The 27,364-nt window shown below is 34.5% G+C and overlaps 1 non-coding gene across 1 annotated transcript; it reads right to left on the reverse strand.

Annotated features, from left to right (window-relative positions):
* Window positions 1-20,649: 20,649 nt before the first annotated feature.
* On the reverse strand, window positions 20,650-20,756 carry LOC111728193. The gene has a single exon (XR_002775569.1). It is a non-coding gene; the product is annotated as a U6 spliceosomal RNA (small nuclear RNA).
* Between the last annotated feature and the right edge of the window lie 6,608 nt (window positions 20,757-27,364).

A 27,364-nucleotide genomic window follows, 5' to 3' on the forward strand; every position in this document is an offset into this window, starting at 1 on the left:
GCTATTATGCTGCCACTCTACCCTAACCTAGGTGGCAAAGTGAGACCTTATCTCAAGGGGAAAATAAATATGTAATTTTTATACCTTTCTTATATCTGACATTAAATATAGCTGCAAAAAACAATAATTATAAAATTATGTTGATGGAATTACAATGTATGAAGATATATTTTACATGGCAATGTCAGTATTGAAGAAGCAGACAAAACTTTAAGTAAACTTTTCATTTTTATATTATTGAAATTAGCTCAGCATTAGTATGAACTAGATGCTAATTTTAATCCCCACAGAAACCATTTAAAAAAAAAAACTTTAAAAAGCTATTATAATGTACAAGGAAATTGAAATTATATTCTAGAAATTGTGGCTTAACACATATGAGGATGTAATGTAATGATCAATAAAAACAGTCATAAGATATATAGGAAACACATAGAAAAAAAGCAGACGTAAATTATGCTGTATCCTTTAAAGCACTCCTTTAAAAGCAAAGATCGGTGAATAAATAAAAGAAAAATATAGTGCAACTATATGCAGGTCACAAAAGACACACTTTAGATATAAATACACAAATAGTTTGAAAGTAAAAGAATACAAAATAATATACCATAAAAATCAAAATCAAACGAGAGCTAAAGTGGCTTTATTATTATCAGACAAAATAGACTTTAAAATAAAAGCTTTCATAAGACAAAAGGATATTTAATAATGATTGCATCCCAACTCAATAGGGAGGCATAAAAATTATAAATTTATATGCACTGAATAACAGAGACCCAAAATACATTAGCAAAAACTGACATTATTAAGGAAAGAAATAAGCAAAATAAAAGAGATTTCAACAAGTTTTTTTCTGTTATCATAATTTCTGAATTTTATACTTTTTTTATCCTTTTAAACATAAAATTGTGCTAGCTTGTATCTTTCATAGTAATTTGTAGACTACTCAATTTAACTTTGTTATGGGAAACTGTAGTCCTTCAATTTTAAGAGTTATAAGGAGTAACTATTGAATCACCTTATTTTGGAAGAGATGTATGTATTTTTATTTTCCCCATTTGCTTTTTCCTGCTTTATGGTTTTTACTTAATCACTTTGTAATTATTCAGGCATTTTTTTTCTTTTTTTTTTTTTGCAGTTTTTGGCCAGGGCTGGGTTTGAACCCATCACCTCTGGCATATGGGCCAGCGCCTTACTCCCTTGAGCCACAGGCGCCACCCATCACTTTTTAATTATTAACACATTTTTTAGTGATAAAAATGATCAAACTTCTATATTATGTGTTTATGTTTATCTTTTGATAATTATTTTATCCCCTTACTCCACACTTTCTAATACATGTTTAAGCAATGAGAATGTCTTGAACTATTAGGTTAAAAACTTTCCAAAAATTAACTTGCAAAATCTTTATAGAAAAAAATCACAACTTCAAGATTTTTTTCATCCAAATTATTGGATTACAATAAAAATCAAGCTTACATTAATGCTATGTTAGAAACACATAGGACAGGACATAGAAGGAAGATGAAGGAGGAATAATTAATTTCATGATAAAAATATAAACATTACTTTAGTAAATTTAAAGTCTTTTGTCCTTCATGGCTCACTGGTGAACCCCTAAATCAAATTGTAATTACAGGTTAATAAATGGGCATGCTATATATTCTGCCATTAGCATTTAGGGGGAAAAGTAAGGTAAAATTTCTTTATTAATACTTTGTAAGAATATTTAAAAAATCTGTCTTTGTATACTTTAGCTTCTAAAATCTTGGGTATATCTGTTGAGCATTATCAGCCAAGGCAGTAAATCTAAATAAATATGCCTGAAATAATTCTTATATTTAAAATTTTGTGGAAAAATAGACAATTTCTTTAGATCAATCCACATTAATAAAACTTACTACAGAATTACTATTTATATCAAGCTTATGTTAATACTTCAAATATGATCAGTAGGGAGTACTTTTTTCTTAAACTATCTTAGAAAGTTTCTTTGTAATAATTACCTTGACAGATAATGTAGTTCTTACTTAGGTTGATTCCTCTGGAAGGCAATGTGGTATAACAGAAATAGCTTTAAAGTCTACATCATATGTGCCATTCAAGAAATATGTATCATTTAAAAAAAATAAAAAAATAAAATAAAAACTCACTTAAGATTTTTGCTCTTATATTACTTCAAGCTCACTCTTAATTATGCTTTGTCAAATTTGCTTTTAGTTTAATTTTAAAGAGTGGGCTCTGCTGTTAAAAAATGATCCATAAAAGTGAACAAATTTCATCTTTAATAATGGTCATATAAAATAATCGCTCTATCCATTATGCTGGCATTGTTCATATTTTTTCCAAATCAATAAAACTGTATAGCTTTATTAATGTAAAAAAAAAAAAAGAAAAATGCAACTCTTCCATTCACTAAGGAACACTACTAAATTGCTTCATTAAAAAGATATAAAATATAGTGATTTAAGGATGATGAATGTTTATTTTCCTTCTTGCAAAAAATGCAAGATTAGCATCATCTTGCAGGTTAAAATTACTGTCTATCATAAGTGGTACTAGTGGGTGGAAGGACAAAGAAAGATCAGACCACATGCATGGCTGATACCTGCTTTCTTGACCTGTGAGCAGCACAGATTTTCCCAAAATATTCACAGGTGAGGAATTACTATCACGGCCACAGCAAAAGGGAAGAAAGAACATTGTGGCCTTGCTGGACAACAGTATAGCCAGGCACAGTTTTATCACCATAGCAAAAGAGAAACAAATTTTGTGAAGTAGTTATTTAGCATTTTTGCTAAAATTTTCTGTCTATTAATGATCTTACTTCTAAAATTTAGATAATTGTGCGTTATGTACCATGTGGGCTGTTGAAAGGAGTAAATAATACACAGCATGCAAAAGTGGGTTACAAATTACATTAGCAGTTCTCTCTGTGTTCTCCTCATCCAAAATACAACTTTTTCTTTCCTCAAATTCATATTGAAATACAATAAAATAACTTGGGGTTAAAAAGAAAACATTTGAAACATTTGTTATGTGTAACTGTCGCAAAAGGTACTTTAAATATGTCTGTGTACAATTTTATCTCTAGAGATGCAGATTTCTTCTGGATGAGGCTCAGACCTTTCACTTGTAACAGCCTTCCAGGTGATGGTTTTGTGGTATTCTCTAGACATCACAAAGAACTGAAATTTTAATTCCATATTTTCTTTCATTCCAACATGTTTATTTTTAAACAAAGTAATAAAAAAAATTCACATTGGACTAAATTATGTTGTCTCTAAATATTTGGTTTTGTTCATTTTGCTTTGTAGTGATTCAAAAGGAAGAGACTTTTTTATTGCTTTGTTTGCAATTAAATCAAAATATGAGAACTGCATGTATGGTGTGAATTTATGAGTGTAGATCTTTCTAAAATCTGGTAAATAAATTTTAATGCTTGATGCACGTAGCATAAAATTTGACAATTGAACTGGCCCTGGGAAAATAAGACATCTGTGCATTGCTTGAGAGGTAAGTTCTGGAGGATATCATTCTGTTTCTGTTCCCAGAGTCTTTAAATAAGTGGCATCTTACTCAAACTATCTTTAGTGGCATCTTCACTCAAACTGTGAGTTGTGAAGATGCTGCCATCTCTGCAGCCCCTGCAGTGTACATAGACACAACAAAATTCACTCTATCTGAATTTGTCTTGCAGGTCAGACAGTAGCTAGCTTATGTCTGAGTGTTGGATCTTTTTATTTCTAGTAGGGCGGAATTGCTTCATATATACAGACTTTTAATATTGTCCCATAAATCACAGCCTTTCAGACTAAAACAGAAGTAGAATGACCTCAAACCATCAAGTATAGACTAGCATTTTTATGGTACAATTTAATAGATGTTAATGTTTTCTGGCTCTGAACTCCCTTTGGAAATGCAAGAAACACACACACACATTCTGCATACAACTTTAAGGAGGATTTTCTTCCTTTGCCCAGGTTTATAAATTTTCACCCCATCTGCCTGGATAAGTATCCACAAGATTGTTCTGGTATCTAAAAAGCAGGGATGAATGTGGTAGCTGGCTGTAAGACTGAGACAAGAGGATCCCTTGAGCTCAGGAGTTCAAAAACCTGAGCAAAAGCAAGGCCCCATCTCTACTAAAAATAGAAAACTAGCAAGGTATGGTGACTGGCAGCTGTCGCCGCAGCTACTCGGGAAGTAGAGGCAAGAGGATCACTTGATCCCAGGAGTTTGAGGTTGCAGTAAGCTACTCAGAGTGACAGAGTGAAGCTCTCTAAAAATAATTAATTAATCAATTAATTAAAAAGCAGGGAGGGAGGGATCAACTAACCTCTTTTCCTCTACGACAGTTTTGTTTGGACGTGCATATCCAGTTATCTTGAAATGCATTTTGGTACATAGCTCCCATTGAACGACTTTGAGAAAGAAAGTGATTCCTCTCTTTTTTCATTTTTCTTTTTTTCAACTTTCTGGGTTTTTCTTATACAGTGAGTCAGACATTGTAAAAATTTAATCTGCAACAAATAAAGAACATTAAATCCAAATTAGACCCTATAATGTAGAAATAACCAAGCATAAAATATTATAATCATAATTCTAGATAGTTTTCTAATTATCTATTCTGGATTGATAAGATTTGCTTATATATAAGAATTAATTAAGTTAATGGGATTTTTAATAAAAATTTAAATTTAAATTGGCATTAATTGAACAAAAAATAAAGATGAAAAAATAAATTTTAATTCATTTGAGAAATATTTCTTCAAGGTCCTTGAAATTATGAAAACATCAAAAGCTGGAATAGCTTTGAGTTTTGAATTTATAATTTTAAAATGTATAGTTTTTATTGGTACTATGCTATAAGGGATGAGCAAAGTATTTTCTTTCTTCTTTATCCCAATATTCCACTTGCTATATTTCATGACACAAATCAATATTTCACATTTTCAAGATTTGTGATATTTATAATCTTTCTGTAGATAAAACATCCACATTGCTTAATCTTAGTTCTATTAAATTTTCACCATCTGAGTTTTTTTAAACATAATTTCTTCAATTAGGATATGTTTATTTTGGTTTACCTTTAGAACATTGGGATTCTCTCAGCAACTTGTTTTGTTGTTGTTGTTTTGTTTTTTTCAAACTGGTATAGGTTTTGTTTTCTGTGGATTTTTCTTGCCTATTTAAAATGTATATCTCCTACAACCATGAAAAATTATTGGGTCAAAATTTGTTTTTCTCACCAGAAATCTACAGACATGATTTCCATATTTTGTGGCACTGGGAGCTTCCATGAAGAAATCAGAGCCTGGTCTGATTTTTTTTCTTTTATAACAGACCATTTCATCTCAACTGCCCCAAAGTCCTTTCTTTGTCCTCCAAATTCACTCACTTTACCAAATAAGAAATAGTGTGCTGATGTTAACTATTTCTATCACTTTCTCTGTCACTGTAGATCTAATCTGTAGACTGGAGTTTTATTCATAAAAATATTTTACCATTCTGGAAATATTGAAAATGAGACATTATTCATCTGGGTAGCTCTGAGACATAAGCTCTCAGATTCTAGGTGATAGAGCCGGATTCCTTTGTTTTAGTGTTTAAATATATTTCAATTATTTTGAAGTAATTGTAGACTTACAAAAAATTGCGAAAAAGAATTCCTTTATGTCTCTTACCCTGTTTGCCCTAAGGCGAACTTTTCTCATACCCATAGGACAATGACCAAGATAACATTTACATAGTACAATTTTATTAACTAAACTTTAGACCTTATTTAAATTTCATAATTTTTCACCAACATCTTTAAAAAAATGGACTGACTTTAGGAAAGTTCAGATATACAAAAATAATTGAGAAAACAGCGCAGAATATTTCCACATACTTCATATATTTTACCTATTAATATCTTTCATTAATTTAGTACCTTTGCTACAATCAATGAGTCAATACTGGTGCGTCACTTTTAACTAAAGTTCAGGTTTTTTATTTATTTATTTATTTGTTTGTTTTAACTAATGGGTTTTTGTGTTTGTTTGAGGATTTTTTGTTTTGTTTTGTTTTGTATACCAAAAGTACATTTGGCTGTCATGGGTCCTCAAGCTTTACTGGGCTTTAATGTTTTTGACTTTCCTGGTCCATTGTTGAAGTGATATATGGCCATAAAGTTTAAATTTAATCATGAGGCTCGGCGCCTATAGCTCAACCGGCTAAGCCGCCAGCCACGTACACCTAAGGTGGCGGGTTTGAATCCCCAGCCCGGACCTGTCAAACAACAATGAGGGCTGCAACCAAAAAATAGCCGGGCGTTGTGGCGGGCGCCTGTGGTCCCAGCTACTTGGGAGGCCGAGGCAGGAGACTCGCTTGAGCCCAGGAGTTAGAGGTTGCTGTGAGCTGTAATGCCACGGCACTCTACCCAGGGAGACAGCTTGAGGCTCTGTCTCAAAAAAAATAAAAATAAAAAAATAAATTTAATCATGCGTCATGGCACATTTCTGTTACTATTTAAATATCAGGGGTGAATTACAATAAAAAAGTTGGACTTCATTTCTGAGGTCTGACTGCTGTTAGTTGCTGAGTTTCTGCTTCTCACTCCCCCATGCACCTCCTGTCTGAGGTGAACCAGGTATGTATCTGGACAAGCAATAACGAGGTCTCTCATGCTCTCTCCCTTGATGTCAGCAGGAAAGTTTGAACTGTGCAAACCGCAGGCCACTTGGGAGGACTTGTACCCCAGTCGACTACCAAAAACCCAAATTCTCAGTTGATATTCTCACTACTTTCTCCATCTACTTTAGACTAAGTACCTGCCCTGTTCTCCTCAAAATTCCATCATATGAGAAGTAAAACTTTCATGCCTCTGTGTGTGTGTATGTGTATGTGTGTGTGTGTGTGTGTGTGTGTTGGGGGGCACATTCAGTTTGAATATCTGAACCAATTTTAAGCTGAGAGTTTGATCCTACCCTTAATTGGTTAATTACCACACCATGATTTCCAGAGAAGAGTGCTTCTATGAAATAGTTGAGAGAAGGAGAAAGAGAGTGACAGAGAAGAGTATGCCATTTTAAAATTATGATTAGATTATATGATAAGAAAAGGATAAATATAAATGGATTTGATATGAAGAGAAGCGGATTTAACTGTTCATATGAGGAGAAAGTCAGAGATATTTAGCAAAATGCAATAGAAAAATATCTGAATTTAGGGTACCAAATGATAGATGGTTTTTTAAGGAAGGATTTGAGTGATAGTGATGAACATGAAATAAGGTGTATGTTTTGACTATTGCTTCTATCTAAGGAGATAGAGAAACGTAATATTCATCAATCTATGAGGCAGGCAGAAAACACGGGGAGAGAATTCTTAATAAACAGGACCCTATCTATTAGTTCCATGGAATATAGGGTATCTTTTATAGGTGTATATAGAGGGAGCAGAAAAGGGAAATAATATTGGGGGATTGAGTGTCAAGAAAAACAAAGATTTTATAGTGTGATCCATAAATGACTAAATAGAAAAAACACAAGCAGAGGATGAAAACCCTATGTTAAGATTACAAGTAAACAATATAAATCGTAATCTTTGACTCCGATACAAGTCTCCATCCAAGAAATTCAACGAGCTTTTTCTGTTGGTCACTCCTAGCACTTAGAATTCTAGGAGTCTGAGGTCTGGGAAATCTGACACAGCAAAGAGAGATAATTAATATATTCTGAAATCTGTGTGTAGACCAAAACTAGAGTTTTCTAAGCTGCTTCGAATCAAAGTGAGGTCCATTATTTTCATAAGAGATTTAAAACCCACTGATGACTCAAACCATGCCAAATTATTTTAGTTAAGTAATTATATTATCTATATTTTAAGATATCTAATAATCATATGATGTTTTGTACATTTAAAAAGTAAAGTAAGCATTTAAATTGTTTTAAATTCTGTTGGAAACATGAAATTTTAATGTTATAATGATAATAAACAATACTAAAATTCAAATTTAAATCATTCTCTTTTTTAGTTCACTTAATTTACCACTACTTATAGTTTACTATTTGTTTTTCAAACTCTGGCAAATTTGGGGGGAAAAAATTGAGTAAAGGCTCATTATGCCTAACCCTAAAAATTCAGATTTTGTACAAATCTGAAGTATAGTAAATCTATGTAATATCTAAATATAAGTGTTATCAAATTTGGAGGGCATGAAGGTTAAAATAGGTAACAGAAGTCCAATTTTCGGAGCTTCATTTTTCTCATCTGTAGAAGAGGGAATTTGAACTAGCTTCAATAAATAGTTCTTACCATGGGAGAGTTCCATTCCATAGGAGGACTGGAACAAGAGGAGGGCACCTTTTGTTTCTTGTGGTGGTTGTCTTTATGACTGGTGGGACACTAATGGCATTTAGTAAGAGAACTGGCGCTACAAAGCACTTGCGATGTGCAGGATGTTCTACACAATGAATAATTTTGTATTTGTTGTCAATTTCTTTTAGCTTAATAATGTCTTTGTTTCCTAATGGATAAAACAGGAAGTGTAATAATGGCCTCGCCAAAATGCTAAGGATGGTGTTTTAAGAACTACTGAACTTGAGTGTTGTTGAGATCATTTACAATTCTATTATTCATGGGTCTGTGATTACAGTACTCTATAGTTACTTAATTTTTAAACTATGATTGTTTTGCTTTTGTCTATATTTCCTAATACTCTCTGTTCAGCAAAGTTTCCAGCATCATAAATGACCTATGGTTTAAAGACTTTTTTATATCTTTTCCAGTGCTTTGTAATCATTGCAAAGCACTTTTTTTTCCTTCTCAGGCTAAAGGTTAATATTTTGGAAAGTTTGGACAAAATCAATTTGGTAGTTTTTTCTTCCTTGCACTTATATGAGAAAGAAAAATTTTTCTCTAACATATGAGAGATTTTTGAATTATTGAATAAAAACTTAATAGTGGTCTTAATTATTTATCATATATTATATTCTAACTAGAATAAAGTTGTATTTTATCCCCCAAATTCAGACTTTCTCTAGGTTCCATAGTATTTCTCAAAATTGATTATATGATATTATTTTGTACAAACTTCATGTTAGCTCAAATTTTCTGGTTTTTCTTTTTTGCCAGATTAGCTAATTTTCTTTTCTCTTCTGTTTTATCATTTCTGAAATCAATAAAATGCTATTATCCTAAGATATTAACCTTTGTGACAGTGAACACAAAATTTAAGGTTGAAAATGATTTAGAGCTTGAATCTTTATCTCACTAGCTTATAACTTCATCAAAAGACAACCTTTTGAGATGAAATTTTCTTTTTTCTCTTCTCAGCCTAAAGGTGAATATTTTGGAAAGTTTGGACAAAATCAATTTAGTAGTTTTTTTCCTTGTACTTATATGAGAAAGGAAAAAAATTTAATATTTCCACTCAGATAAAATTCCCTCCAGCATCTCTTTGCACTCACATTGCTCAAGAGCAACTCAAGTTATAAACCTGAAACACAATAAGACTGGTACATGTCTCAAGGAAGACAAATATCAATATAAATTTGTAATTTTTTTAACTTTGTAAAAAGTTATAACAGTTTATACATGAAAGATTATGGAATATATTATAGATTATAGATTTTTGTTCAGTTTCTCCAGGGGATAGTGCTGCAGATTAGTAAACTGAATACAGAATCAAAGTCAGAAATTCTCAATTCTGATTTTCATTTTTGCTGTGAGCACATTTTGCCTTTGCCTTCTCTGTCTCTATTTTATAAAACAGAGGAGAAAATAAGAGTAATCTGCTTGGTGTCCTGCACTGTTGTGAAATGCAATGATTTTCTGAGCACTGATTTATACATATGAACTTTTACTGAGTTTCAGTTAGAAGTTGTGTGTAAAGCAAATTAAGGAAATCAACCAGAATTGCAGAGGGAATTACTTCCAGTTCAGGTGCCTCATTCCATGCACTCCGAGTGGTCCTGCGGAAACAAAACCTTCCCTCTGTTATCCTTTGAGCGTGATTACACTGCTTTCTAGATCTGATCTATTTTGAGTCCAAGTTGACATAATTTACTTGAAAATAACTAGAATCATAATAACGATTAGTATAGGAAAGAAGTTTGAGTTTCCCACGGAAATTTTTTATCTTTTGTTGGCAGCAAAAAATAATAACAACAAGCCCTTTCAAAAACAATGACCTGGTAGCCCAGTGCTAGAATTTAGCTTTTATGTGACTCCATGGCATTTTCTGAGTTTACTTATTTTTCAATTTAACTATTAATATAGTTAATTCAGGATCAACAATAAATCTAGAGTTGTGAATGAATTGTTCTCCACCATCTTATTTGTCCAATAGAATTATTTTAATTTTATAAATTTGAAAGTATTTCCTTTGTATGGCTCTTAACACACATTAAGGTTTTAGATCAAAAGACCACACACTGACGCTGGTGACATTTCATCTCTCTTTGTTCTCTGATAGCAGCAAAATTCCCTACATGGAGTTTTTAATATAGCCTCCCAAACTGATCTAATCTGCTTTCACTGCTCTTCTCACTGACCCATATGTTTGGCAACCAAGACCAATTACAATCTTATTAAAGCTTGATGCACTAAAATGACAATCGCTATTTTACTGGCACCTGATTTTGTGTCCATGCTACTTTAGATTTACATTTATTTACTATGGCCCATATAATTCCCTAACATGGGGAAAAATGAAAGAGGAGGAAAATTCACTGAAATCTACTCAGGAAAAACAAGAGTGCAATTTGCCACCCAGCATGCCCTCCGATAAACACAAACACGAACTTATCATAACCATCTGTAGCTCTGTCTGCAAGAAGATACACACAGGCCAGAAACTGGAGGGAGGAAGTCTGCCTGAATTAAAAAGTGTGTGAAGGAGTCTGCACGAATTCTGTCTTTAGCAGATATGGGCAAGTCTGTTTACAAGTGCAAGGGAACTTCTGATCAACCAAATTTTACTCTCAGATAAAGATTGTTTTTATTTTTAAATTTTCAGAAACATACCACATTAAAAATGATGTGCTGGCAGTAGGAGAGGTAAACACACAGTTTTATAAAGATGTTGAAGTATTGCCCAAAATCACATGAGAGGCCCAAAGATGAGTGGCTGCTTGAATCTGGGTAAACTGTGACAACAGACCTCCTGAGAGTGTAGCAGTAAATCACAGGGGAATGAAGGCTCTGTGTTGAGAGGTTGTGAAGAACTAATTGTACACTGTTACTCATATATATGGAGTGATAGGCAATGAATATTCGTAATTGATGGAATGTTAATAAGGCCTGGGGCATAACATGTGTCTTATAAAAGAAAATGATCTTAAAGCATGAATGCCAAATATAATAATCTTTGTACAGAATGACAAAATACAGTGATAGTCTACTTAATTTTCTAGAATGACTAAAACCCAAAACTACAAGAACCTAAATGATCCGCTTGTACCCTTGCCTACAACCTCTTCTCTCTACAGTCACACCAGTCGCCGTTCCTTCTACCTGGAATGCTTTTACTCAAGATAATTGCATGACTTTCTTTATTGACTGCTCTGGGGGTTGGCTCAAATGTCATTTTCTCTGTGAGGCTGACTCTGGCCACTATCTCCAAAAATACAGTTCTCCCCATATGATACTTATTTCCTTTCCATGGTACTTCTATATTTATTTATTAGTTTCTGTCTCTCCCACTGAAAAGTAATCTCTATGAGGGAAGGAATTTTGCTTGTGTCCCTACTGTGGGATGCTGCCTGAAACACAGTAGATGTTTGAATACCTGTTGAACCAATTAATGGAAGTGCTGCTTTCAATCTACCATTCTGATCCACACAGGAGATTCTAACAAGTCTCTTCCTACCTTCTTTCATTCCCAGATCTCTGGTAGCCAGAAAATCTCCCTTTCTCATGTATCTAGTGTGAGATATTCCAGCTACTGCCTAGGAGTCAGGAACTCTCCCTTTTGTTTGAAAGATCTCCTGTGATCTCAGTGGGAATGTCAGGTCCTTATATAATCTCGTGTAAATTATCCCTCACCTCCACCAAAAGTGTACTTCATCATCTCGGATGCATTCATTCCTGACAATTATTTCTCTCCTAATCTCTCTTCCCCACATATCTTCATTCTTCCTATGGCATAAATACAATTATATTCTGAAATGCCCTCTTTTTGAAGCACTTGCCTCACCTTTTAGCACATCGTGTTACCAAAAATAACTATGAACTGTACTAAGGTGTGTTGCTGTCTGATCAGTTCTTGCTACTTTTCCTTGAGTCAATTTTCTTCCTTTATCCATCTTAGAAAATCCTTCAAGGCATGAATTTATCTCATTAACACGTAGTATTTGCATATAATGTACAGTTTTGCTTTGATCAGTTGGCCCAGTATTCACACTCTGTAAATATCTTCATCCCCAAGCTTATATTTGAACATCTCCTAATGTGAGTACTGACTTTATTCTGAAGATATACTAAAAATTATACAGATATTGATGTGATTTTACAGTACCAAATAAACATTAGTAAAAATACTTCCCTGGGAATTCACATTATTGTGAATTTCTATTTTGCCTATAATAGACTCATAGGTTTATTTGAAGTGTTAAAAGTGTCTGTGCTTGTAACAGGGATTTTTTTTTTAAAGCATTTTATGTCAAAATTAAATCTAAGGTTATTTTGTTATGAAAATATAGAAAGTAGGTCATTTGTTTATGCTTGATTGTTTATCATAAACACAGAAAAATCTCACAGAATACTCCAACCCTATTTAGCATTTTTCTACATTCTGCCAAACTGATGTCTAAATTGAAAAAAACAAAAGCAAAAAAGTAACTTATATCAGAGAAGACAGTTATTAAGGACACTTTTTAAAATATTTGTGGTATGTCTGGTTTGAGAGATTATTACAATTACCTTCATTCATAATCCATCTTCAAACTCTATAATACATTTCTTTTTTTAAACAATGTATTTCTTTTTCAGTTGCAAATTATTTAACAATAAAATGCTTAAATTATGTTTTACCACCTACAGATAAATAGTATTAATTACTTTTATCTATCTATGACCATTATTCATAATTTTTCTTTCTTTTTATTTATTCTTCCTTCTTTATATCACAATAATAGGGGGTATATGTGTTCTGTTTATATACTTTGTTTCTGTACAGATTGAGTTGAAGCTATAAGTACATCCTTCACCCAGATAGTGTGCCCAGTACCCAACAGGTGGGACAACAGCTCATCCCCCAGCCACTCCCAGCTTCATTTTTACTGGGATTCACTTCCATATATGCACTTTAGTATTGGTTGATTGCTTGCAATTTGGTATGGGGTGCATGGGTTTGTTTCTATATTCTTGTGATGCTTCACTCAGAAGAACTCTCTCCAGCTCCATCCAGGTTGACAGAAAGATACTAGATCATCATTTTTTAAATGACTGAGTAGTACTCCCTGGAGTGCATATACCACATTTTGTTAATTCATTCATGTACTGGAGGGCACTCAGATTGTTTCCACAACTTTGTGATTGTGACTTTTGCTGCGATAAACATTCAAGTGCAGCTGCCCTTTTTACAAAATGATCTTTTTCCTTTTGAGTATATACTGAGTAGTGGGATTGCTGGATCAAACTGTAGGTCTACTTTAAGTTCTTTGAGCTATCTCCATACACTTTTCCAAAGAGGTTGTACTAGTTTGCAATCCCACCAGCATAATGTAAAGGATTTCTTTCTCTCCACAAATACACTAGTATCTGTTATTTTGGGACTTCTTAATATAAACCATTCTCCTTGGAGTTAGTTAATATCTCACTGGGGTTTTGATCTGCATTACCCTAATGATTAGAGACCATGAGCATTTTTTCATTTGTTGCCCATTAGATATCTTCATTTGACGTGTTTGTGTTCATGTCTTTTGCCAACTTTTAATAGAATTATTTGGTTATTTCTTGCTGATTTCCTTGAGTTTTTGTAGATTCTGGTTATCAGTCCACTATATCAGGTATATAGTATGCAAACATTTTCTCCCATTCTGCCAATTGTTTATTTTCTCTTTTGATCATGTCCTTGGCTGTGTGGCAGCATTTAGATTTGATCAGGTCCCACTTACTTATTCTTATTGTTGCTGTGATTGCTTTGGGGTTCTTCTTCATGAATTCTTTGCTCAGGTAAATAGCAATAAGAGCAGTTTTTCCTACATTTTCTTCTAAGATTCTCCTAGTTTCACACCTTAGGTTTAAGTCTTTGATCCATCACGGGTTAATTATTATGAGTGATGAGAGGTTTGGATCCTGTTTCAGTCTTTCCCCTGTGGCTACCAGTTTTCCCAGCACCATTTATTGAACAAGGATTCTTTTACTCAGTGTATGTTTTTATCTGCTTTGTCAACAATCAGATGGGACTATGATGTTTTTGTGCCAGTACCATGTTGTTTGGGTTACTGCAATATTGTAGTATAGCTTAAAGCCTAGTAAAGTGATGCCTCCTGCTTTGCTCTTAATTCATGACATTGCATTGTCTATTCAAAGTCTTTTTGAATCTACACAAAGCATTCAATTATATTTTTCTAGATCTGCAAAACATGGCACTGAAATTTTAATGAGAATTGCCTAGAATCTGTAAATCACTTTGGGGAGTAAAGCAATTTTAAATATACCATGTTCATGGATCAGCAGTATTCACAACTTCTCTTAACCCCTGATTGAGGCCCAAAAATCTACAAGAATTTCATATTGGCAGCTATTAGCATAGGTCGTATCTCTGTCATCCCATGTGGAACATTGTAATGACATCACTTTTCCTCTGGAACACTTTGGAAAGGTTTTCGTTTGAGATCCATTCTTCCAGTGGAACCATATCAAGTTTTCTTATGTACTATTTCTTCTCACATACTCCAGAAATGTTGCCAACAAGTCCTTTTTTTTTGCAGTTTTGGCTAGGGCCAGTTTGAACCTGCCACCCCCAGCATATGGGGCTGGCACCCTACTCCTTGAGCCACAGGCACTGCCCAGAAAAGTCTTGACTTATTTGTTCTATTACAGTTAGTTTTGGAGCCCTTAAGGCAGAAAGTTCACAGTATAAGATTATAGGTTAAGACAAATCTTAGTTGGAATGCTGGCCTTGATAAATTACTTTGAGCAATAGCTTAAAATAAAGTTTTAATTTTTTCATTACCAAAAGTTTACAGTGAATGGAAACAATGTATAACCATGGGGCACAGTGGAGGTATCCAGCACATGTTATCTTTTATTTATTAAGCTATTATAATCTTATTTACAAGTTCATATTCATTATCATCTTGGTAATGATTAAGATACCTATGATCATAAAATATTATGTCTCCACTGCTAGTCAACATAGTAGTGGAAGTCTTAGCCATCACAATCAGGCAAGAGAAGGTGATCAAGGATATCCAGATGAGGTCAGAGGAGATCAAACTGTCACTCTTTGCTGATGACTTGATCTTATACCTCAAAAACCCCAGGGACTCAACTACAAAACTCTCAGAAGCAATCAAGGAATACAGCAGCCTCTCAGGATACAAAATCAATACTTATAAATCAGTAGCTTTTATTTATGCCAACAATAGTCAAATTGAAAATATAGTCAAGGACTCTATTTCTTTTACAGTAGTGCCAAAGAAGATGAAATAGCTGGGAATTTACCTAACAAAGGATGTGAAAGATCTTTATAAAGAGAATTATGTAACTCTGAGGTAAAAACTAGAAGAAAATGCTAACAAATAGAAAAACATACCATGCTCATGGCTGGAAAGAATCAACATTATTAAAATGTCCATACTATCCAAAGCAATATACAGATTTAATGCAATCCCTATTAAAGCACCATTGTCATACTTTAAAGATCTTGAAAAAAACAGTACTTCATTTTATATAGAATCAGAAAAAAATCTAAAATAGCCAATACATAATTCAGAAATAAAAACAAATCAGGAGGCATCATGTTACCAGACTTCAGGCTATACTGTAAATCTATAGTGATCAAAACAGCCTGGTACTGGCACAAAAATAGAGACATAAATTTATGGAACAGAATAGAGAACTAAGAGATGAACCCAGCCAGTTATCATCATTTGATCTTTGATAAGCATAGCAAAAGCATTAATTGTGGGAAAGATTCTCTATTTAACAAATGGTACTGAGTGAACTGGTTAGCAACCTATAGAAGACTGAAACTGGACCCCACTTTTAACAATAGTTAATGGTTAAATTGATTCTCACTGGATAAAAGATTTAAACTTAAGACAGGAAACTATAAAAATACTAGAATAGAGTTGAGGGAAAATGCTTAAGGAAATTAACCTGGGAGAATTTTTTATGAGGAGGATCCCCCGGCAATTGAAGCAACACAAAAAATATATTAGTGGAATCTGATCAAACTAAAAAGCTTCTGCACAACCAAAATCACAGTAAGTAAACCACACAGACAACCTTCAGGAGAGGATAAGACATTTTCAGTTGTTTCCAAGAAGGGTCTGATAACTAGAATCCACAGAGAACGCAAACTAATCAATAAAAAAGAACAAATAACCCATTTCTATGTGGGCAAGAGATATCAACAGAAGCTTCTCTGAAGAAGACAGTCACAAGGTCTACAAATACATGAAAAAATGCTCATCATTTTTAATCATCAGAGAAATGAAAATCAAAACTTCTTTGAGATATCATCTAACTCCAGTAAGATTAGCCAACATCACAAAATCCCAAAACTTCAAATGTTGGCATGGATATGGAGAAAAGGGAACACTTCTACACTGCTATTGGGAATGCAAGCTAATGCATCCTTTTTGGAAATAAGTTTGGAAAATAATACTAAAAAAAAAAAAGACCTGCCATTTGATCTTGCAATTCCTCGACTAGGTATATATACCCAAATGATAAAAAAATAATTTTACAACAAAGACATTTACACCAGAATGTTCCCTGCAGCCCGATTCATAATGGCCAAGTCATGGAAGGAGACTAAGTGCCCACTGACCCATGAATGGATTAACAAATTGTGGTATATGTATACTGTGGAATACTATCCAGCCATAAAATTATGGAATCTTTATACCTTTTTTGTCTACTTGGATGGAGCTGGAACATATTCTTCTTAGTAAAGTATCTCAAGAATAGAAGAAAAAGTATACAATGTACTCAATGATATTATGAAACCAATATATAATCACCTACACTTTCATACGAATGATAAAACAAAACTATAATCTAGAAAGGAAAAGGGAAGAGGGGAGGAAGGGAGGGAGGAGGTCATTAGGAGGGAAGGTATTTGGTGGACCTCGTCTATTGTGAATAATGTAATGGTACATTTTAAAACTATTAAGAGTAGAATATAAATTTCTTACCACAACAAAGAAGTGAGGTGTTGGTTATGCTAACAAGTTTGATGTAAGTTTCCCACATTGTATGTCAAATTAGCACATCATACGCCATAAATGCATTGATGTACACAGTTATGATTTAATAAAAATATTTTTAAAAGATTATAATGGTTAACTTATAATAATAATTATTATTATAATAATTCAATTGTATAATAATTGAATATTATCTGTCATTGACTGGGGATCATGTTTGTTGACATTAATGCCACAATTGGAGTAACCTTCAAAACATTTCCCCTGTTTGAAGTCTATTTGCCACAGAAACAAACTCTGAGAATGAGATTAATGTGCATCTCAATTTGAGGGAAATTCTCCTTTGAACACTATCTGCAAAGGAGTGACAGAAGCTGCTGGCAGAGGGAAAGGTAAACAGTGATGAAGTTGCCACACACAGCTTCAACAGAGGCCTTGCGAATCTTCTGAAGAACACTGGTGGGAGGGACCTTCAAGCTATTCTCAACCAGGACAAAGGGATCAGGCCTTTGTTCCCCAGTCACTGGGTGAAAGCTGCCCTTAGGGAGGGGTGTGGCCCTGGGCAAGGCAGTTTTCTTCATTAAGCCAATTGTTGAAGAACTCAGCTGTGACCTATCAGTGGCCAACCACACCTGTTAACTGAGATAGGCATCTGGGTGAACAGAGGGTTATGCCAAAGCATGCACCTATTAATCTGATATATTTCAAAGACCATACTTTTTAAAACATGGAACATAAAGTTTGCAGTTTTTATTGAGCCAAAATAAGAATATTAGAAGATACACACTTATTCATTCAATTATCATGGACTAATTAAATATTATTTCAAAAAAGAAAAACTTATTAACTCCCTTAAACTGAAAATTTACTACATGCATATAAGGTGTGTTAAGTATGTGTGTGTATATGTCTATCTATCTATCTATCTATCTATCTACATAATACACATGTAATCTAGGTCACCTATCCAAGTCTCTATCTATATTATCGTTCTCGTTTTCCTACAGACTTGTAATTGAGAAAACATAATGAACTTTCAAATTTTCCTGGGGGATAATGATATGAATTTCTCAAAAAAACTGAATAATTATCAGACCAGTCTGAAAAGTCTTCATTACTTTTGTAAATTATAAATAAATATACAAAAAGTCAAAAAAGTCAAAGACTTTTAGATATGTACTTTTGAAAACAACATCCTTAATAATTTCAGTTCACCTAGATAAGATTTTATCAAAAATTTTATCTGTTTATTATACCAATAACTTCATGACATATCCAACTCATATGTAACAGAGAAAATCAATTTAAGTTATTTGTTTTAACTTCTTAATTTTGTTTACTTGTGGGCACTTAAATATTTATACATAATTATATATATTTTCATGATATTAATATTTCCATGATATTAACATTTCTATCTTGCATATGAGTACTGTGGTACCTTTATATATGATAGTTTCAAAAGATACATGGATAAATTATAAACGTGGCTATCTGTAGGTTTCTATTAATTTCAAAGTACTAAGGTGGTACCAAAATATTTTTGTTACATAGATACCTGGTATACCACCTAAGTCAGGGCTTTTAGTGTACCCTTTACCAGAGCAGTGTTAATTATATCCCAATAGGTAAGTTTTTATCTCTCATCTCTTCCCAGGCTTCCTCTGTCTTAGTTTCTAATGTCCTTCACATCTCCTTGTGCCCATAGGTACCCATTATTTATCTCCCACTAGTTAACTAGAACATGTATTACCTATGTTTTTGTTTGTTTTTCCATTCTTGAGATACATTACTTAAGATAATGGTCTTCAATTCCATCCAAGTTGCAAAAGAGCAAGACAATCTCCCAGCCAGCATGCAGATGTTTTGCTGCCTGGAGACAAGCCCTCAAGCAGCTGCAGCGTTAATGAGAGAAGATGCGTTGGTCGTTGCTAGTTAGCTAGCAGGGTGGTACTTTTTATTTTTTTATTTTATTTTTATTTTTTATTAAGTCATTTGTATATAGAACATTGAACATTTGTGGTGCAGCAGGGTGAGAGTCAAGCCCATGGGGAAAGAGCACATATCGACCATTAAGCACCTGATCCTAGTAAGTGGGCCCCCACACCTGTTGTATAATACTTCAATAAAAGGCCATGACAGAGGTTGCTCAAGACTCTCTCTAGAGATATGGGAAGCCCACCTCTTGCAGGCACGTACCTTCAATCCACGTCCTGACTGTTTTTCTTTTTTTTTTGCAGTTTTTGGCTGGGGCTGTGTTTGAACCCGTGACCTCCGGCATATGGGACCAGCACCCTGGCACCTTTCTCCTTTGAGCCACAGGTGCCACTACATGGCTATTTTTATTTGTGGGGTGACGGGGTGCCACAGTAGCCCGACAACTATACAGCTATGATCAGCTGATCTTCAACAAAGCAGACAACAAAATACACTAGGGAAAGAACATCTTAATCACTAAATAATCCTAAGCAAACTGAAGAGCTACATGCAAAAGAAGGAAAAGGGACTCTTGTCTTTCACCATACACAGAAATTGATTCAAGATGAATAAAAGACTAAAAGCTGGGGCATGAAACCATAAGAATCCCAGAAGAAAATGTATGAAAACACTTTTTTAAATGTAGGCCTAAGGCCCTGAAGGAAAATACCACAATAACAAAAAGAATTAATGCAGGTTTCTTTATTGAATTATCCTGGTGTGTTCATTTTGTTTTAATATGGGGTCTCACTTTGTCACCCAGGATGGAGGAGTAAAGACCACCATGCCTATCTAGATTTTTAAAAGTTTTATACAGATGTGAGGGCCCTCACTAAGTTGCTCAGAACTAATTTCAAACTCCTCACTAAAGGGATCCTTTTTTCTTGGCTTCCCAAGCACTGGGATTCCAGGCTGAGCTACTGCACCCAACCTGTAGATCTCTTTTTAAAGAATCAAGAAGCAGTGGCATCTGTGGCTCAAAGGAGTAGGGCACCAGACCCATATGCCAGAGGTGGTGGGTTCAAACCCTAGCCCCGACCAAAAACAGCAAATAAAAAAAAAAAAAGAATCAAGGAGGTCATTGCTTGTCCTGTCCTTCACATCACTGAGTTAACGTGAATATGCACTTCCTTTGATGTCACTGTGGTCTCAGGAGTAGGCTATTCTTTTCTATGCCATTGAACACAAAGGAGGGTAAGGAACTAGGAAATTAGGCAAATACACAATAGGGAATATATATTCATATAGCTACTAGGAAACTATAATATTTATTTAAAATATATATTCAGACTTCTTTTTTTGAAATATGGAACACTTCATGACTTTGCATATCATCTTTGTGTAGGGGCCATGCTAATCTTCTCTGTATTGTAACAATTTTACTATATGTGCTGCTGAAGTGACCACTTAAGTCATATTTTTATAGGGTTTCTTAGAACCGGCAGTAAATTGAGCCTAGTTGAGGAAGATAATGTTGTCTTTCTATTTTATTAGACAGAATTAGCATCATACTTTTGATGTGTGGAGTACTAATCTATCTTTAGTCCTGGTTTGAAATTATTCTAAATTATCCCAAACAACTGTCTCAGTGATCCATGTTAGATTTTTGTTTAAAACTATCTTGTAATGCAGATATTGTTAACCATTTTGCCAATAAGAAATCTGAGAATTTAAAAGATAAAGTAGCTCGTTTTGAGTCAGTAGGTAGGTTGTAAGGGAAATGTGTAAATCTAACTTTATCTAGGTGTCTGGTGGTCACGATGGCATCAACAAACGTGATAACGGGATACAGCATGATATTAAGATGTAGATTTTAAAAATTCATCCTCATGAATTAGCCCACATGGAAATCATTTATTTTTGGCTTTTGAATTTCTAAATTTTTGGCCTGTGAACCTAAGGAAAAAGCATTTATTCTTTTCAATTATTGTGCACTAATTGCATATACTTCTCACATATTAATGTTTTCAGTTTTATTTATGTCCGAAAATATAAAAAATACACAGTGAATGTCAGATATGTGGGAAGTCACTTTAAATAAGATGGTATATTTAAATAAATACAAATATAAGATTTAAATTTTAAAAAACCTTTTATTCCAGTTTTTATTGGTGTGTATAGGCAAACTAAATAACCTTTCTAAATCTCAATTTCATGTCTTTCAAATAGAGATAATCATGACAAGATCATTGCAAGAAATATAAATGATACTTGTTAACTATCTTTTGTTTGGTAATCTATAAATGCCAGCTATTATCAAAATTATATACTGAAACTTAGAGTAAAGCTATTTAAAGTTCTTCAAATTATAAGTTTCCAAATCTATTTAGTGAAAATTAAATTTAAGTTATAAAAAGAAAAAAGTGACAAAGGCTCATAAGAAATACAATTCTCTCATTTTACATGTCTTTATGTAGAAACATAATTTTTACAGCTTTTATGAAGCTACACATTTTGGAAACAGAACTTCAATGATCCATTTTATCAAATTGCTAAATCACATTTATAAAATTGCAGAAAGACTCTACTTGATTAAAAAATTAGAGATTATTTTAAACATAGCTTTAGATTGATCAAATTAGTGGGTTGTAGACTGCATTGTGAATTAAAGAACACATTTCAGCTAGCTAACCTAAAAAGGATTTTCCTCCAAAATCCTCAATAAAAGATATGCATTCATTACTAACATTATAATAGAGTATTTGCATAACTTATTTGTATATTTTAATGTATAAATAGAAGATGCAAATTTTTTTAAGAGAATCCATTTTTCCAGTTTTGATTAATGTGAGTAGGGCAAATTAACCTTTCTAAATCTCAATTTCATATCTTTGAAACAGAGATAATTATGAGATCATTACAAGAACTATAAATGATACTTGTTAACATTTGTTTTGTAATCTCTATATTTTAATAGAATATGTGTATTTGCATATGCTTATTTGTAGAAAACCGTTTTTTTGTAAAATTTAACATAACACTGAGTTACTCCTATCAAAATTCACAGACATTGATAGCAGTGCTATTCAGAGGACTCGTGATAATCTTTACATCGGAATAACAGTCAAGCTGAGTGTTGAATCAAGTTGATGATAATCAACTTAATAGTTCTGTAATTATTTGCTTAATAGTTCTGTAATACTTCTGTATTATTTCTACTCACATACTTAATATTCAACAATACATAAATTAAAAATATTCACTGAGTAGAAATTTTGCTTCAAAAAACATAAAAAAAAAATAAAGCCGTGGAGGAGAGGACTAAAGACGTGTTGATACGGTCTATGTTCCTGAAACATAAGAATACTTCTAAAATCTGTACAGGAGGAAATAATTGAACTCAGTGTTCTAGTAAGTGCAGACATTTTGAAGAAGACACAAATTTGTAGCAAGGAGAGAGAAACAAAAGCAAAGACACCATGGCAGGGAACACGTGGCGTGTTATGGAACAGCAACAGGTTGGCAACAGCTGAGATGCGAGGCAGGGATGTATTTTAAGGTTTACTGCAGAAGCTGTGATTCAGATATCTTTCCTGGTGTTGGTTGCAGCCAAGAACCCTGCCAAGGCTCACATGCATTCTTGGGGTCCTATATTTTTTAAAAAGGTGCAAAACTTATATATTTTGAAACTAACCAGTTAAAATCACTGCCTCTCTCTAACTTCTCTTTTGTGACACTTTTCCTCATGCTGGATGGCATCGGAGGGACTGTGGCCATTTCTGCTATTTGATTCAGGGGAAGACTTGTGTGAAGTTGACTTTGGGTGCTAGCGGGTTGGCAGCCTGGGAGGAAGAGTCAAGAGTCAAGCCTGAAAATATTTTGTCTCTTCTGAGTTAAAGAGCATTCTAATGTCTTAGAGCAAAGTGACTTAACCAGGCTGCTGCTTGCCTTCTGTGCTTAGCCTGCGTGACACCTGTAGTTTCAATCCAATGCGTGGATCCTAGAGTCTTCACCTAGTCAAGGCATTGTAGTGTCACTTTGGGGGACACTCTTCTGGCTGGTTGCTATGCACAAACGAGGGGTAAGTCCTACACTTTAACACGCAGATAGCCTGGGGGACAACACAGCCACACTGACAAGCGCAGACGTGGGAGCTCTGGGCCGCCCTGTGCGAGAGCCGCGCGTGGAGCAGCTAGGCTGCCCAGACGGTGCCAGCTCTGCTGGTGTTCTGAGGGGCGAGCTGGGGTTATTCAGGCAGACAAGGAGGAACCCTATCTTCCAGGCTAGGAGGACTATCATGTGCAGCAGACTAGAGCTCACTGTGCTCGGGATGTAGCTTGCAAAGACCCGGCTACCCTAGAGATGGGTAGAACAGGGCACAGAAGCAGGGCGCCTTCGTAAAACCAAGCCCAGACAGAAGACGTGCTCCTCTTCACAGAGTAGCTTCATGGAAAGCTGAGGCATTTCCTCCCTTCCCTTTCCTTCCCTCCTCTCCCCCTTCCCCTTCCCTTCCCCTCCCTCTCCCCTTCCATTTTTTCAGATTAATATGAGGGCACATATCTTAGTTTACATTGTTTGCGTTTGTAAGGTGAAATCCTAGTTTCGGTTGATTGTCCTGTGATTTTTTTTTTTAAATAATATGACTAAAGTGCTAGAAATTTGAAAGCCAACCTGGCCCCAACCTGGGAAACACATGGAACTTGTCCAAAGTGAACTACTTGTCCAGAATCCCTGCAAGGTTTTCCTTAGCAAAGGTTAAATCAGAATAATTTGAAATTATGAATATTATCATGGTTAAATAGTTCCATAATTACCTGAAGTGTCACCATCTTTTGGAAATGCACAAGGGGAGTGAGAACTTTGCTTTCTTAATTCTTGACTAACAGATAGCATAAACTGAGCAAAGATACTTTATTGATAGAAAAAAATACAAAATTTAATTATTAGTGTAGCTTTACATCCTTTATTTCTAGGCTTTTGTCAACTGCAGAATACAGACATACAAACCCACTATTCAAATAAGGTTTGACAAATGTCATAACAATGAATGTAGGCATATTAAATACAAACTCAAAAAATGGAATGTTTCACTGAGTGGGGACTTCAGAGAAATTGGAGTGGCCTCCAGGAATGGACTTTTTATCAGACATGCTTCCAGTCTTCTGAAACATGTAAAGTGTTTTCAATTAGAGGAGTCTAAATTTGGAAACAGTCATTTGGTATGTGTGAATATTAAAATGGTGTTGAGGAATAGAGATTGGAGAGAAATGAGAGAAAAGGAGCTAATTAAATTATAAAGAGCCCCACAAGCCACTTGAGGCATTAGACCTTTTTCTTCCTTTTGTAGTTTTTGGCTGGGGATGTGTTTGAACCTCCCACCTCTGGTATATAGGGCCGGCACCCTACTCCTTTGAGCTACAGGTGCCTCCCGCATTAGACCTTTTTCTATAATAATGACAAACTACTGAAATTTCTAAAACAGAGGAGTTCCATAATGGAATCTGTTGGACAAAGTTAAGTCTGCTGAGAATGAGGAGTTGACACTGAAGAAGGAAGAAGCTTCAGTTAGATCAGTTTGAGTCTATTTCTCTCATCCATAGAGACAAAGATGACAACCTGTCCTAATGCAGTGACAGTGAGAAAGAAAAAGAAGGTCCCCAGTGTCCTAACTGATCTTCTATGATCTTCTATTCTTTTTTTTTTTTTCTTTTGAGACAAAGTCTAACTCTGTTGTCCTGGGTAGAGTGCTCTGACATCACAGCTCACAGCAACCTCAAACTTTTGGAATCAAGTGATCCTCTTGCCTCAGCCTCCCAAGCAGAGGTCCTCAAACTTCTTAAACAGTGGAATAGTTCACTGTCCCTCATACCGTTGGAGGGCCAGACTGTGGGCTCGGGACAGCAGGATAGGCAGCGGCAGCAAAAACACCCACCGGGCCAGATAAATGTCTTCAGTGGGCCACATGTGGCCCACGGGCCATAGTTTGAGGACCTCTGTTAGGACTATAGGCACTTGATATTATGCCCAGCTACTTTCTCTCTCTCTCTCTCTCTTTTTTTTTTACTTGAGATGGGGTCTCACTCTTGCTCTAGCTGTTCTCAAACTCCTGAGCTCAAGCAATCCACCTGCTTCAGCCTCCCAAAGTGCTAGGAATATAGGTGTGAGCCACAGCATCTAGACTGATTTTTGAATCTTATACTTCTTTAATCCAAACTGACAGGTACCATATTAATCTTTTTTAAGCAAAAATTGAATCTTATCACTGACATGAACAAAAGGTTTCAATGATGTTCAATTACTTAACAACCAGAATATTTTATCTTCACAAGACCTAAATTTTCTTTTCTTTATCTTTTTTCTTTTTAAATAATCTTCAATACAGTCAAACCAATCCTCTTTTGCATACAATTCAGGGACTTAACTTAGCTTCAGTTTCCCTATGTTTAAAGAGAGAAAATAGCAAATCTGCCTACACAATTGTTGTGAGACTTAAATTAGATAATCACTTGGTTAACATAGAACCCTACTTTAAGAAAGATGAGAAATAAAGTTAGCATTTCACATTATTATTAATATTCCACATCTCTATTATTTTTTCTCATGTTCTGCTCTGCATGTAAAATTCTGTGTACTCATCTCCACCTGTTGAAATCTAATCCTTCCGTCAAGGCCAGAGTCAGTCCTCAGCTGCATCATCTCCTGTTCCCTGTGTGCCTGTTGCTTTGCACTTTCCATGTCCCTGAATTTCTCATTGGCCTACACTTTGTCTTTAATGACATTTTTCCACATTCTTACTGTTTTTCTTGAAGGAGGCAGTCACATTTTGCCTAAACTAAAAAGTAGAATGTTAAAGGTCATTGATAATACAGTATTTAATTTGAAAGGCCAATAAACAAGGCCATAAAAAGCACCCTTATCAATTACATGATAAGGGTACTGAATTTATAGATGAAGTTATTTATGATATCTTAAAGTGGCCACTAGCAAAGACTAAATTATTTTATTTTATTCTGTTTTATTTTATTTTATTTTCTATGTGGCTACAGCAGCACTAATAAAAGTACATTTTTAATTAAGCTGAGTTTCTACATGGTATAGCCATGAAGAGCTGCTAGAGACATCAGGAATGATTAGAAGGTCCATTAATTATCAGTTAGTTCTGACTGGTTTGTTTTCTAACAAACTGTGCATAAGCATAAACCCATTCTTAATCCTTGAAGAAAAGCACTCTGTCCCATTGGAGGAGAAACATGAAACTTTTGAGTCTGTAAAATTGGTAAAATCAGTTTACAAATGGGTTGTCCACACAGGACAAGAAAAAAACTGAAAAAGGATTAGGGTCTGGCATGGCTGAGGGTGAAAACAGTCAGTGAAGACAGACACACTGATAACTGGAAATTCAGAAGTCAGGGGCCATGAATCATAATTTGTACCAAGTTCACTCATCTTTAAAGAAAGACTCCTCCTAGAGATATGAATACTATGGCTGAGACAAACTGTCCACTCCAACCATTTCCTGGGGCACGGCAGTCTTTCTGTAGTAGAGTCTAATCAGGGTTTGTATTAATTTCCTGGGGCCACCATAACAAAGTACCGCCACCTGGATGCCTTGTAACAACAGAATTTATTATCTCACAATTCAGGAGGTCAGAAGTCCAAAATCAAGATGTTGGGATGGCTATGCTCTCTCTAAAATTTGACTAACCAAAAATACATTAGTCACAAAGTGGAATATATTAAATTATTAATTTACTAATAATTATTGGGAAAAATATAACTTTAAGTTCACATGTATATGTTACTTAAATATATTTTTAGATCATGCTCTAAAATCTCAATGGTTTGAGACACTGTTAAATCTAGAATACGTTTCCTGACTTCTGTTAATCCTTCCTTCCCCTTTTTTAGACTCATCACCTCTGCCTCGTGGTCACCTGCCCTTCTCCCTGGCATCTGCTTCACATCACCTTTCCTCTTCATGTCCCACTCATATTGAATTAAGGGCTGACTCTCATCCAATATGGCCTAATATTAACTAATGACATCTGTAATCACCCCCTTTCCTAATAAAATAA

This window comes from Otolemur garnettii, unplaced genomic scaffold (assembly GCF_000181295.1).
Source record: "Otolemur garnettii isolate 467f Iridium unplaced genomic scaffold, OtoGar3 scaffold00143, whole genome shotgun sequence".
In the NCBI taxonomy this organism is placed as follows: Eukaryota; Metazoa; Chordata; class Mammalia; order Primates; family Galagidae; genus Otolemur; species Otolemur garnettii.